The sequence below is a fragment of the Lolium rigidum genome, chromosome 4, assembly GCF_022539505.1.
Source record: "Lolium rigidum isolate FL_2022 chromosome 4, APGP_CSIRO_Lrig_0.1, whole genome shotgun sequence".
In the NCBI taxonomy this organism is placed as follows: Eukaryota; Viridiplantae; Streptophyta; class Magnoliopsida; order Poales; family Poaceae; genus Lolium; species Lolium rigidum.
The window spans coordinates 58,050,673-58,064,382 of record NC_061511.1 but is presented as its reverse complement, the minus strand read 5'-3'; positions in this window follow the sequence as shown (position 1 = coordinate 58,064,382).

The following is a 13,710-nucleotide window of genomic DNA, read 5'->3' as shown; positions in this document are numbered from 1 at the left end:
TAATTAGTAACTAAATGATTACCAAGTTCACATAAAATATAGGAACCCTATCACCAACAATTTAACATCCTATATATGTATACTCATCAAACCAAGATGATCAAATAGGATAAATCAAGTGTAAACCCTAGTTACTATTCTCTTAGGCATCAACACTAGTTATCCATACTAAGCATCACACCTTGGTGATGAATCCTCATAGCAACTACGCCCAATGTTTTATCTTACATACCATACTCCACTAAACCCTACTAGTGTTGGATAATTATGAATCATCCTATTTAGGAGCCAATTATTCCTTACTTAATAGAACCAATAGTAAAACCTAGACCACTGATACGTCCCAGACGTATCTATAATTTCTTATGTTCCATGCTACTTTTATGATGATACTCACATATTTTATACACATTATATGTCATTATTATGCATTTTCCGGCACTAACCTATTGACGAGATGCCGAAGAGCCAGTTGATATTTTCTGCTGTTTTTGGTTTCAGAAATCCTAGTAAGGAAATATTCTCGGAATTGGACGAAATCAACGCCCAGGGTCCTATTTTTCCACGAAGCTTCTAGAAGACCGAAAGGATCACGAAGTGGGGCCACAAGGTGACGACACGCCAGGGCGGCGCGGCCTGGGCCCTGGCCGCGCGGCCCTGCTGTGTGGGTCCCTCGTGACTCTCCCGACTCCGCCCTTCCGCCTACTTAAAGCCTCCGTCGCGAAACCCCCAGTACCGAGAGCCACGATACGGAAAACCTTCCAGAGACGCCGCCGCCGCCAATCCCATCTCGGGGGATTCGGGAGATCGCCTCCGGCACCCTGCCGGAGAGGGGAATCATCTCCCGGAGGTCTCTTCATCGCCATGATCGCCTCCGGATCGATGTGTGAGTAGTTCACCCCTGGACTATGGGTCCATAGCAGTAGCTAGATGGTCGTCTTCTCCTCATTGTGCTATCATGTTAGATCTTTTGAGCTGCCTATCATGATCAAGATCATCTATTTGTAATCCTTCATGTTGTGTTTGTTGGGATCCGATGAATATTGAATACTATGTCAAGTTGATTATCAATCTATCATATATGTTATTTATGTTCTTGCATGCTCTCTGTTGCTAGTAGAGGCTCGGCCAAGTTGATACTTGTGACTCCAAGAGGGAGTATTTATGCTCGATAGTGGGTTCATGCCTCCATTAAATGCGGGACGGTGACGGAAAGTTCTAAGGTTGTGGATGTGTTGTTGCCACTAGGGATAAAACATCGATGCTTTGTCTAAGGATATTTGTGTTGATTACATTACGCACCATACTTAATGCAATTGTCCGTTGTTTACAACTTAATACTTGGAAGGGGTTCGGATGATAACTTCGAAGGTGGACTTTTTAGGCATAGATGCATGCTTGGATAGCGGTCTATGTACTTTGTCGTAATGCCACGATTAAATCTCATAGTACTCATCATGATATATGTATGTGCATTGTTATGCCTTCTTTATTTGTCAATTGCCCAACTGTAATTTGTTCACCCAACATCTGCTATCTTATGGGAGAGACACCGCTAGTGAACTGTGGACCCCGGTCCTATTCTTTACATTTGTGTTATACAAACTGCTGCAATTGTTCTTTACTGTGCTTTGCAAACAACCATCATCATCCACACTATACATCTAATCCTTTGTTTACAGCAAGCCGGTGAGATTGACAACCTCGCTGTTACGTTGGGGCAAAGTTCTGTGATTGTGTTGTGCAGGTTCCACGTTGGCGCCGGAATCCCCGGTGTTGCACCGCACTACACTCCTCCGCCATCAACCTTCAACGTGCTTCTTGGCTCCCTACTGGTTCGATAAACCTTGGTTTCTTTCCGAGGGAAAACTTGCTACTTGTACGCATCACACCTTCCTCTTGGGGTTCCCAACGGACGTGTCGATCGCACGCATCAAGCTCTTTTACGGCGTCGTTGCCGGGGAGATCAAGACACGCTGCAACGGGAGTCTCCACTTCCAATCTCTTTACTTTGTTTTTGTCTTGCTTTATTTTATTTACTACTTTGTTTGCTGCACTTATATCAAAACATAAAAAAAATTAGTTGCTAGTTTTACTTTATTTACTGTCTTGTTCTCTATATCTAAAACACGGAAAAATTAGTTACTTGCATTTACTTTATTTAGTTTGCTTTATTTACTACTGCTAAAATGGGTACTGTTGAGAATACTAAGTTGTGTGACTTCACTAGCACAAATAATAATGATTTCCTATGCACACCTATTGCTCCACCTGCTACTACAGCAGAATTCTTTGAAATTAAACCTGCTTTACTGAATCTTGTTATGAGAGAGCAATTTTTTGGTGTTAGTTCTGATGATGCTGCTGCCCATCTTAATAATTTTGTTGAACTATGTGAAATGCAAAAGTATAAGGATGTAGATGGTGACATTATAAAATTAAAATTGTTTCCTTTCTCTTTAAGAGGAAGAGCTAAAGATTGGTTGCTATCTCTGCCTAGAAATAGTATTGATTCTTGGACTAAATGTAAGGATGCTTTTATTGGTAGATATTATCCTCCCGCTAAAATAATATCTTTGAGAAGTAGCATACTGAATTTCAAGCAATTAGATAATGAACATGTTGCTCAAGCATGGGAGAGAATGAAATCTTTGGTAAAGAATTGCCCAACCCATGGACTGACTACTTGGATGATCATCCAAACCTTTTATGCAGGATTGAATTTTTCTTCGCGGAACCTATTGGATTCAGCTGCTGGAGGTACCTTTATGTCCATCACTTTGGGGGCGGTGATTGCGTGTAATTAACACGTCCGTTGGGAACCCCAAGAGGAAGGTATGATGCGCACAGTAGCAAGTTTTCCCTCAGAAAGAAACCAAGGTTTATCGAACCAGGAGGAGCCAAGAAGCACGTTGAAGGTTGATGGCGGCGGGATGTAGTGCGGCGCAACACCGGGGATTCCGGCGCCAACGTGGAACCTGCACAACACAACCAAAGTACTTTGCCCCAACGAAACAGTGAGGTTGTCAATCTCACCGGCTTGCTGTAACAAAGGATTAGATGTATAGTGTGGATGATGATTGTTTGCAGAAAACAGTAGAACAAGTATTGCGGTAGATTGTATTCGATGTAAAAGAATGGACTGGGGTCCACAGTTCACTAGAGGTGTCTCTCCCATAAGATAAATAGCATGTTGGGTGAACAAATTACAGTCGGGCAATTGGCAAATAGAGAGGGCATGACCATGCACATACATGATATGATAAGTATAGTGAGATTTAATTGGGCATTACGACAAAGTACATAGACCGCTATCCAGCATGCATCTATGCCTAAAAAGTCCACCTTCAGGTTATCATCCGAACCCCTTCCAGTATTAAGTTGCAAACAACGAGACAATTGCATTAACTATGGTGCGTAATGTAATCAATAACTACATCCTCGGACATAGCATCAATGTTTTATCCCTAGTGGCAACGAGCACATCCACAGCCTTAGAACTTTACGTCACCTTGTCCCAGATTTAATGGAGGCATGAACCCACTATCGAGCATAAATACTCCCTCTTGGAGTTAAGAGTAAAAACTTGGCCGAGCCTCTACTAATAACGGAGAGCATGCAAGATCATAAATAACACATAGGTAATAGATTGATAATCAACATAACATAGTATTCTCTATCCATCGGATCCCGACAAACACAACATATAGTATTACAGATAGATGATCTTGATCATGTTAGTCAGCTCACAAGATCCGACAATGAATCACATAAGGAGAAGACGACCATCTAGCTACTGCTATGGACCCATAGTCCAGGGGTGAACTACTCACTCATCACTCTGGAGGCGACCATGGCGGTGAAGATTCCTCCGGGAGATGATTCCCCTCTCCGGCAGGGTGCCGGAGGCGATCTCTCGAATCCCCGAGATGGGATTGGAGGCGGCGGCGTCTGCGGAAGGTTTTCCGTATCATGGCTCTCGGTATTGGGGGTTTCGCGACGAAGACTATATGTAGGCGGAAGGGCAGGTCAAGAGGCGACGCGAGGGGCCCACACAATAGGGCCGCGCGGCCAGGAGGTGGGCCGCGCCGCCCGGCGTGTCGCCGCCTCGTCGCCTCAATTCGTTTCCTTTCGGTCTTACGGAAGCTTCGTGGCAAAATAGGACCCCGGGCGTTGATTTCGTCCAATTCGAGAATATTTCCTTACTAGGATTTACGAAACCAAAAACGAGCAGAAAACGACAATCGGCTCTTCGGCATCTCGTTAATAGGTTAGTGCCGGAAAATGCATAAATATGACATAAAGTATGCATAAAACATGTAGATATCATCAATAATGTGGCATGGAACATAAGAAATTATCGATATGTCGGAGACGTATCAGCATCCCCAAGCTTAGTTCTCGCTCGTCCCGAGCGAGTAAACGATAACAAAGATAATTTACGGAGTGACATGCCATCATAACCTTGATCATACTATTGTAAGCATATGTAATGAATGCAGCGATCAAAACAATGGTAATGACATGAGTAAACAAATGAATCATAAAGCAAAGACTTTTCATGAATAGTACTTTCAAGACAAGCATCAATAAGTCTTGCATAAGAGTTAACTCATAAAGCAATAAATCAAAGTAAAGGTATTGAAGCAACACAAAGGAAGATTAAGTTTCAAGTGGTTGCTTTCAACTTATAACATGTATATCTCATGGATATTGTCAATGTAAAGTAATATAACAAGTGCAATATGCAAGTATGTAGGAATCAATGCACGATTCACACAAGTGTTTGCTTCTTGAGGTGGAGAGAAATAGGTGAACTGACTCAACATAAAAGTAAAAGAATGGTCCTTCAAAGAGGAAAGCATCGATTGCTATATTTGTGCTAGAGCTTTGGATTTGAAAACAAGAAACAATTGTGTCAACGGTAGTAATAAAGCATATGTGTTATGTAAATTATATCTTACAAGTTGCAAGCCTCGTGCATAGTATACTAATAGTGCCCGCACCTTGTCCTAATTAGCTCGGATTACGGGATTATCATCGCAATACACATGTTTTAACCAAGTGTCACAAAGGGGTACCTCTATGCCGCTCGTACAAAGGTCTAAGGAGAAAGTTCGCATTGGATTTCTCGCTTTTGATTATTCTCAACTTAGACATCCATACCGGGACAACATAGACAACTGATAATGGACTCCTCTTTAATGCATAAGCATGTAGCAACAATTAATGTTCTCATATGATATTGAGGATATATGTCCAAAACTGAAACTTCCACCATGATTCATGGCTTTAGTTAGCGGCCCAATGTTCTTCTCTAACAATATCCATGCTCTAACCATTAAATGAGTGGTAAATCTCCCTTACTTCAGACAAGACGAACATGCATAGCAACTCACATGATATTCAACAAAGAGTAGTTGATGGCGTCTCCAGGAACATGGTTATCGCACAACAAGCAACTTAATAAGAGATAAAGTGCATAAGTACATATTCAATACCACAATAGTTTTTAAGCTATTTGTCCCATGAGCTATATATTGCAAAGGTAAAGAATGGAAATTTTAAAGGTAGCACTCAAGCAATTTACTTTGGAATGGCGGAGAAATACCATGTAGTAGGTAGGTATGGTGGACACAAATGGCATAGTGGTTGGCTCAAGGATTTTGGATGCATGAGAAGTATTCCCTCTCGATACAAGGTTTAGGCTAGCAAGGTTATTTGAAACAAACACAAGGATGAACCGGTGCAGCAAAACTCGCATAAAAGACATATTGTAAACATTATAAGACTCTACACCGTCTTCCTTGTTGTTCAAAACTCAATACTAGAAATTATCTAGACTTTAGAGAGACCAAATATGCAAACCAAATTTTAGCAAGCTCTTCGTATTTCTTCATTAATAGGTGCAAAGTATATGATGCAAGAGCTTAAACATGAGCACAACAATTGCCAAGTATCAAATTATTCAAGACATTTTAGAATTACTACATGTAGCATTTCCCGATTCCAACCATATAACAATTTAACGAAGAAGATTCAACCTTCGCCATGAATACTATGAGTAAAGCCTAAGGACATATTTGTCCATATGCAACAACGGAGCGTGTCTCTCTCCCACACAATGAATGCTAGGATCCATTTTATTCAAACAAAAACAAACCGACGCTCCAAGCAAAGTACATAAGATGTGATGGAATAAAAATATAGTTTCAGGGGAGGAACCTGATAATGTTGTCGATGAAGAAGGGGATGCCTTGGGCATCCCCAAGCTTAGACGCTTGAGTCTTCTTAAAATATGCAGGGGTGAACCACCGGGGCATCCCCAAGCTTAGAGCTTTCACTCTCCTTGATCATATTGTATCATCTCCCTCTCTTGATCCTTGAAAACTTCCTCCACACCAAACTCGAAACAACTCATTAGAGGGTTAGTGCATAATAAAAATTCACATGTTCATAGGTGAAATAATCATTCTTAACACTTCTGGACATTGCACAAATCTGCTGGATATTAATGGAACAAAGAAATTCATCCATCATAGCAAAAGAGGTAATGCGAAATAAAAGGCAGAATCTGTCAAAACAGAACAGTCCGTAAAGACGGATTTTATTGAGGCACCAGACTTGCTCAAATGAAAATGCCCAAATTGAATGAAAGTTGCGTACATATCTGAGGATCACGCACGTAAATTGGCATATTTTTCTGAGCTACCTACAGAGAGGCAGGTCGAAATTTGTGACAGCAAAGAAATCTGTAACTGCGCAGTAATCCAAATCTAGTATGAACCTTACTATAAAAGACTTTACTTGGCACAACAATGCACAAAACTAAGATAAGGAGAGGTTGCTACAGTAGTAAAGAACTTCCAAGACTCAAATATAAAATAAAAGTACTGTAGTAAAAACATGGGTTGTCTCCCATAAGCGCTTTTCTTTAACGCCTTTCGCCTAGGCGCTAAAGTGTGTATCAAGTATTATCAAGAGACGAAGTATCAACATCATAATTTGTTCTAATAATAGAATCAAAAGGTAACTTCATTCTCTTTCTAGGGAAGTGTTCCATACCTTTCTTGAGAGGAAATTGATATTTGATATTACCTTCCTTCATATAAATGATAGCACCAACAGTTCGAAGAAAAGATCTTCCCAATATAATGGGACAAGATGCATTGCATTCAATATCCAAGACAACAAAATCAACGGGGATAAGGTTATTGTTAACGGTAATGCGAACATTATCAACTCTCCCCAAAGGTTTCTTTATAGCATTATCAACAAGATTAACATCCAAATAACAATTTTTCAATGGTGGCAAGCCAAGCATATTATAAATTTTCTTAGGCATAACGGAAATACTTGCACCAAGATCACATAAAGCATTACAATCAAAGTCACTGACCTTCATCTTAATGATGGGCTCCCAACCATCCTCTAACTTTCTAAGAATAGAAGTTTCAAGTTTTAGTTTCTCTTCTCTAGCTTTTATGAGAGCATTTGTAATATGTTTTGTGAAAGCCAAGTTTATAGCACTAGCATTAGGACTCTTAGAAAGTTTTTGTAAGAACTTTATAACTTCAGAGATGTGGCAATCATAAAAATCCAAACTATTATAATCTAAAGCAATGTGATCATCATCCCCAATGTTGGAAAAAATTTCAGCAGTTTTATCACGAGCGGTTTCAGCGGTTTAGCGGTTCCGGCAGTTTTGCAGGCTTTGCATTGGAAGTGGAAACATTGCCAACACCAATTATTTTACCATTATTAGTAGGAGGTGCAGCAACATGTGGAACATTAGCATTTCTAGTGGTGGTAATAGTCCAAACTTTAGCTACATTATTCTCTTTAGCTAGTTTTTTATTTTCTTCTCTTTCCCACCTAGCATGCAATTCGGCCATCAATCTAATATTCTCATTAATTCGAACTTGGATGGCATTTGCTGTAGGAACAATTTTATTTTCAATATCCTTATTAGGCATAACTTTCAATTTTAAAAGATCAACATCAGAGGCAAGACTATCAACCTTAGAAGCGAGAATATCAATTTTATCGAGCTTTTCCTCAACAGATTTGTTAAAAGCAGTTTGTGTACTAATAAATTCTCTAAGCATAGCTTCAAGACCAGGGGGTGTGTTCCTATTATTGTTGTAAGAATTCCCATAAAAATTACCATAAACGTTACCATTATTATAAGGATATGGCCTATAGTTATTACTAGAATTGTTCCGATAAGCATTGTTGTTGAAATTATTATTTTTGATGTAGTTTACATCAACATGTTCTTCTTGGGAAACCAACGAAGCTAAAGGAACATTATTAGGATCAACATTAGTCCTATCATTCACAAGCATAGACATAATAGCATCAATCTTATCACTCAAGGAAGAGGTTTCTTCGACAGAATTTACCTTCTTACCTTGTGGAGCTCTTTCCGTGTGCCATTCAGAGTAATTAATCATCATATTATCAAGAAGCTTTGTTGCCTCACCAAGAGTAATGGACATAAAGGTACCTCCAGCAGCTGAATCCAATAGGTTCCGCGAAGAAATGTTCAGTCCTGCATAAAAGGTTTGGATGATCATCCAAGTAGTCAGTCCATGGGTTGGGCAATTTTTAACCAAGGATTTCATTCTTTCCCAAGCTTGTGCAACATGCTCATTATCCAATTGTTTAAAATTCATTATGCTACTCCTCAAAGATATAGTTTTAGCAGGGGGATAATATCTACCAATAAAAGCATCCTTGCATTTAGTCCATGAATCAATACTATTCTTAGGCAGAGGTAGCAACCAATCTTTAGCTCTTCCTCTTAATGAGAAAGGAAACAATTTTAATTTTATAATGTCACCATCTACATCTTTATACTTTTGCATTTCACACAATTCAACAAAATTATTGAGATGGGCAGCGAGCATCATCGGAACTAACACCGAGAAAATTGCTCTCTCATAACAAGATTCGAGTAAAGCGGGTTTAATTTCAAAGAATTCTGCTTGTAGTAGCAGGTGGAGCAATAGGTGTGCATAAGAAATTATTATTATTTGTGGTTGTGAAGTCACACAACTTAGTATTTTCAGGAGTGGCCATTTTAGCAGTAGTAAATAAAGCAAACTAGATAAAGTAAATGCAAGTAACTAATTTTTTTTTGTGTTTTTGATATAGAGTGCAAGACAGTAAATAAAGTAAAGCTAGCAACTAATTTTTTTGTGTTTTGATATAATGCAACAAACAAAGTAGTAAATAAAATAAAGCAAGACAAAAACAAAGTAAAGAGATTGGATTGTGAAGACTCCCCTTGCAGCGTGTCTTGATCTCCCCGGCAACGGCGCCAGAAAATATGCTTGATTGCGCGTAATTAACACGTCCGTTGGGAACCCCAAGAGGAAGGTATGATGCGCACAGTAGCAAGTTTCCCTCAGAAAGAAACCAAGGTTTATCGAACCAGGAGGAGCCAAGAAGCACGTTGAAGGTTGATGGCAGCGGGATGTAGTGCGGCGCAACACCAGGGATTTCGGGGCCAACGTGGAACCTGCACAACACAACCAAAGTACTTTGCCCCAACGAAACGAGTGAGGTTGTCAATCTCACCGGCTTGTCTGTAACAAAGGATTAGATGTATAGTGTGGATGATGATTGTTTGCAAGAAAACAGTAGAACAAGTATTGCAGTAGATTGTATTCGATGTAAAAGAATGGACCGGGGTCCACAGTTCACTAGAGGTGTCTCTCCCATAAGATAAATAGCATGTTGGGTGAACAAATTACAGTCGGGCAATTGACAAATAGAGAGGGCATGACCATGCACATACATGATATGATAAGTATAGTGAGATTTAATTGGGCATTACGACAAAGTACATAGACCGCTATCCGAGCATGCATCTATGCCTAAAAAGTCCACCTTCGAGTTATCATCCGAACCCCTTCCGGTATTAAGTTGCAAACAACGAGACAATTGCATTAAGTATGGTGCGTAGTGTAATCAATAACTACATCCTCGGACATAGCATCAATGTTTTATCCCTAGTGGCAACAGCACATCCACAACCTTAGAACTTTACGTCACTCGTCCCGATTTAATGGAGGCATGAACCCACTATCGAGCATAAATACTCCCTCTTGGAGTTAAGAGTAAAAACTTGGCCGAGCCTCTACTAATAACGGAGAGCATGCAAGATCATAAACAACACATAGGTAATAGATTGATAATCAACATAACATAGTATTCTCTATCCATCGGATCCCGACAAACACAACATATAGTATTACAGATAGATGATCTTGATCATGTTAGTCAGCTCACAAGATCCGACAATGAAGCACAAAAGGAGAAGACGACCATCTAGCTACTGCTATGGACCATAGTCCAGGGGTGAACTACTCACTCATCCCTCCGGAGGCGACCATGGCGGTGAAGAGTCCTCCGGGAGATGATTCCCCTCTCCGGCGGGGTGCCGGGAGGCGATCTCTTGAATCCCCGAGATGGGATTGGCGGCGGCGGCGTCTCCGGAAGGTTTTCCGTATCGTGGCTCTCGGTACTGGGGGTTTCGCGACGAAGACTATATGTAGGCGGAAGGGCAGGTCAAGAGGCGACACGAGGGGCCCACACAACAGGGCCGCGCGGCCAGGAGGTGGGTCGCGCCGCCCTGGCGTGTCGCCGCCTCGTCGCCTCAATTCGTTTCCCTTTCGGTCTTCTGGAAGCTTCGTGGTAAAATAGGACCCGGGGCGTTGATTTCGTCCAATTCCGAGAATATTTCCTTACTAGGATTTCTGAAACCCAAAATAGCGAGAAAACGACAGTCGGCTCTTCGGCATCTCGTTAATAGGTTAGTGCCGGAAAATGCATAAATATGACATAAAGTATGCATAAAACATGTAGATATCATCAATAATGTGGCATGGAACATAAGAAATTATCGATACGTCGGAGACGTATCAGGCGGCAACAAAGCTTCTTGATGATATGATGATAAATTACTCTGAATGGCACACGGAAAGAGCTCCACAAGGTAAGAAGGTAAATTCTGTTGAAGAAACCTCCTCCTTGAGTGATAAGATTGATGCTATTATGTCTATGCTTGTGAATGATAGATCTAATGTTGATCCTAATAATGTTCCTTTAGCTTCATTGGTTGCCCAAGAAGAACATGTTGATGTGAACTTCATTAAAAATAATAATTTCAACAACAATGCTGATAGGAATAATTCTGGAAACAACTATAGGCCATATCCTTCTGCTAATGGTAATAGTTATGGGAATTCTTATGGGAATTCTTACAACAATAATAAGAGTGTACCCCCTGGTCTTGAAGCCATGCTTAAAGAATTTATTAGTACACAAACTGCTTTTAACAAATCTGTTGAGGAAAATCTCGATAATATTGATATTCTCGCTTCTAAGGTTGATAGTCTTGCCTCTGATGTTGATCTTTTAAAATTGAAAGTAATGCCTAATAAGGATATTGAAAATAAAATTGTTACTACAGCAAATGCCATCCAAGTTCGAATTAATGAGATATTAGATTGATGGCTGAATTGCATGCTAGGTGGGAAAGAAAAGAAAATGAAAAACTTGCTAAAGAGAATAATGTAGCTAAAGTTTGGACTATTACCATGATACGTCTCCGACGTATCGATAATTTCTTATGTTCCATGCCACATTATTGATGATATCTACATGTTTTGTACACATTATATGTCATATTTATGCGTTTTCCGGAACTAACCTATTGACGAGATGCCGAAGGGCCGGTTCCTGTTTTCTGCTCGTTTTTGGTTCCGGAAATCCTAGTAAGGAAATATTCTCGGAATCGGACGAAATCAAGACCCAGCATCCTATTTTTCCACGAAGCTTCCAGAACACCCGAGAGTCGCCAGAGGGGGGCCACTGGGCCCCCAGACGATAGCCCGGCGCGGCCTGGGGGTGGCCCGCGCCCCCTAGTGTGTCGTCGCCTCGTCGACCTTCCGACTCCGCCTCTTCGCCTATAAAAAGGTCCCTGGCCTAAAACTTCGAGACGAAAAAGCCACGGTACGAGAAACCTTCCAGAGCCACCGCCATCGCGAAGCCAAGATCTGGGGGACAGGAGTCTCTGTTCCGGCACGCCGCCGAGACGGGGAAGTGCCCCCGGAAGGCTTCTCCATCGACACCACCGCCATCTCCATCAACGCTGCTTGTCTCCCATGAGGAGGGAGTAGTTCTCCATCGAGGCTCGGGGCTGTACCGGTAGCTATGTGGTTCATATCTCTCCTATGTGCTTCAATACAATAATCTCATGAGCTGCCTTACATGATTGAGATTCATATGATGATGCTTGTAATCTAGATGTCATTATGCTAGTCAAGTGGGTTTTACTTATGTGATCTCCGGAGACTCCTTGTCCCACGTGTGTAAAGGTGACAGTGTGTGCACCGTGTGGTCTCTTAGGCTACATTTCACAGAATACTTATTCACTGTTATGAATGGCATAGTGAAGTGCTTATTTATATCTCTTTATGATTGCAATGTGTTTTGTATCACAATTTATCCATGTGCTACTCTAGTGATGTTATTAAAGTAGTTTATTCCTCCCGCACGGTGTAATGGTGACGAGTGTGTGCATCCGTGTTAGTACTTGGCGTAGGCTATGATTATGATCTCTTGTAGATTATGAAGTTAACTATTGCTATGATGGTATTGATGTGATCTATTCCTCCTACATAGTGTGAAGGTGACGAGTGTGCATGCTATGTTAGTACTTGGTTTAGTTGTGTTGATCTGTCATGCACTCTAAGGTTATTTAAATATGAACATTGAATTGTGGAGCTTGTTAACTCCGGCATTGAGGGTTCGTGTAATCCTACGCAATGGTGTTCATCATCCAACAAGAGAGTGTAGAGTATGCATTTATCTATTCTGTTATGTGATCAATGTTGAGAGTGTCCACTAGTGAAAGTATGATCCCTAGGTCTTGTTCCTAAATACTGCTATCGCTGCTTGTTTACTGTTTTACTGTGTTACTACTGCTGCGTTACTATCGCTTGTTTATTGTCCTGGGCAAAGCACTTTTACGAGTGCCGTTACTACTGCTCATATTCATTCATACCACTTGTATTTCACTATCTCTTCGCCGAACTAGTGCACCTATTAGGTGTGTTGGGGACACAAGAGACTTCTTGCTTTGTGGTTGCAGGGTTGCATGAGAGGGATATCTTTGACCTCTTCCTCCCTGGGTTCGATAAACCGTGGGTGATCCACTTAAGGGAAACTTGCTGCTGTTCTACAAACCTCTGCTCTTGGAGGCCCAACACTGTCTACAAGAATAGAAGCACCCGTAGACATCAAGCTATTTTCTGGCGCCGTTGCCGGGGAGGAAAGGTAAAAGGTACTCACACTCCGGATCTCGGCTACTAAGCTATTTTCGCCGTTGTAAGTACTCGAAGCTATTTCCTTTAGATCCTGCAATTGCATCTTTTTGTTTCTTGTTTACACTAGTTTGGCATAATGGACAACAATGAGCTTCTTATTCTATTTCCTGATTTAAGACATGGATGGTTTGATGCGAAAATTAAAAAACCTATGGAACCTTATTTGCATGCTTGGTAGTAATATTAGTATGAACGCTTTGAACACCATTGTTGATAATGATATAGAAAGTTCTAAGCTTGGGAAAGCTGGTTTTCATGATCTTTTTAGTCCCCCAAGCATTGAGGAGAAAATTTTCTTTGATGATACTTT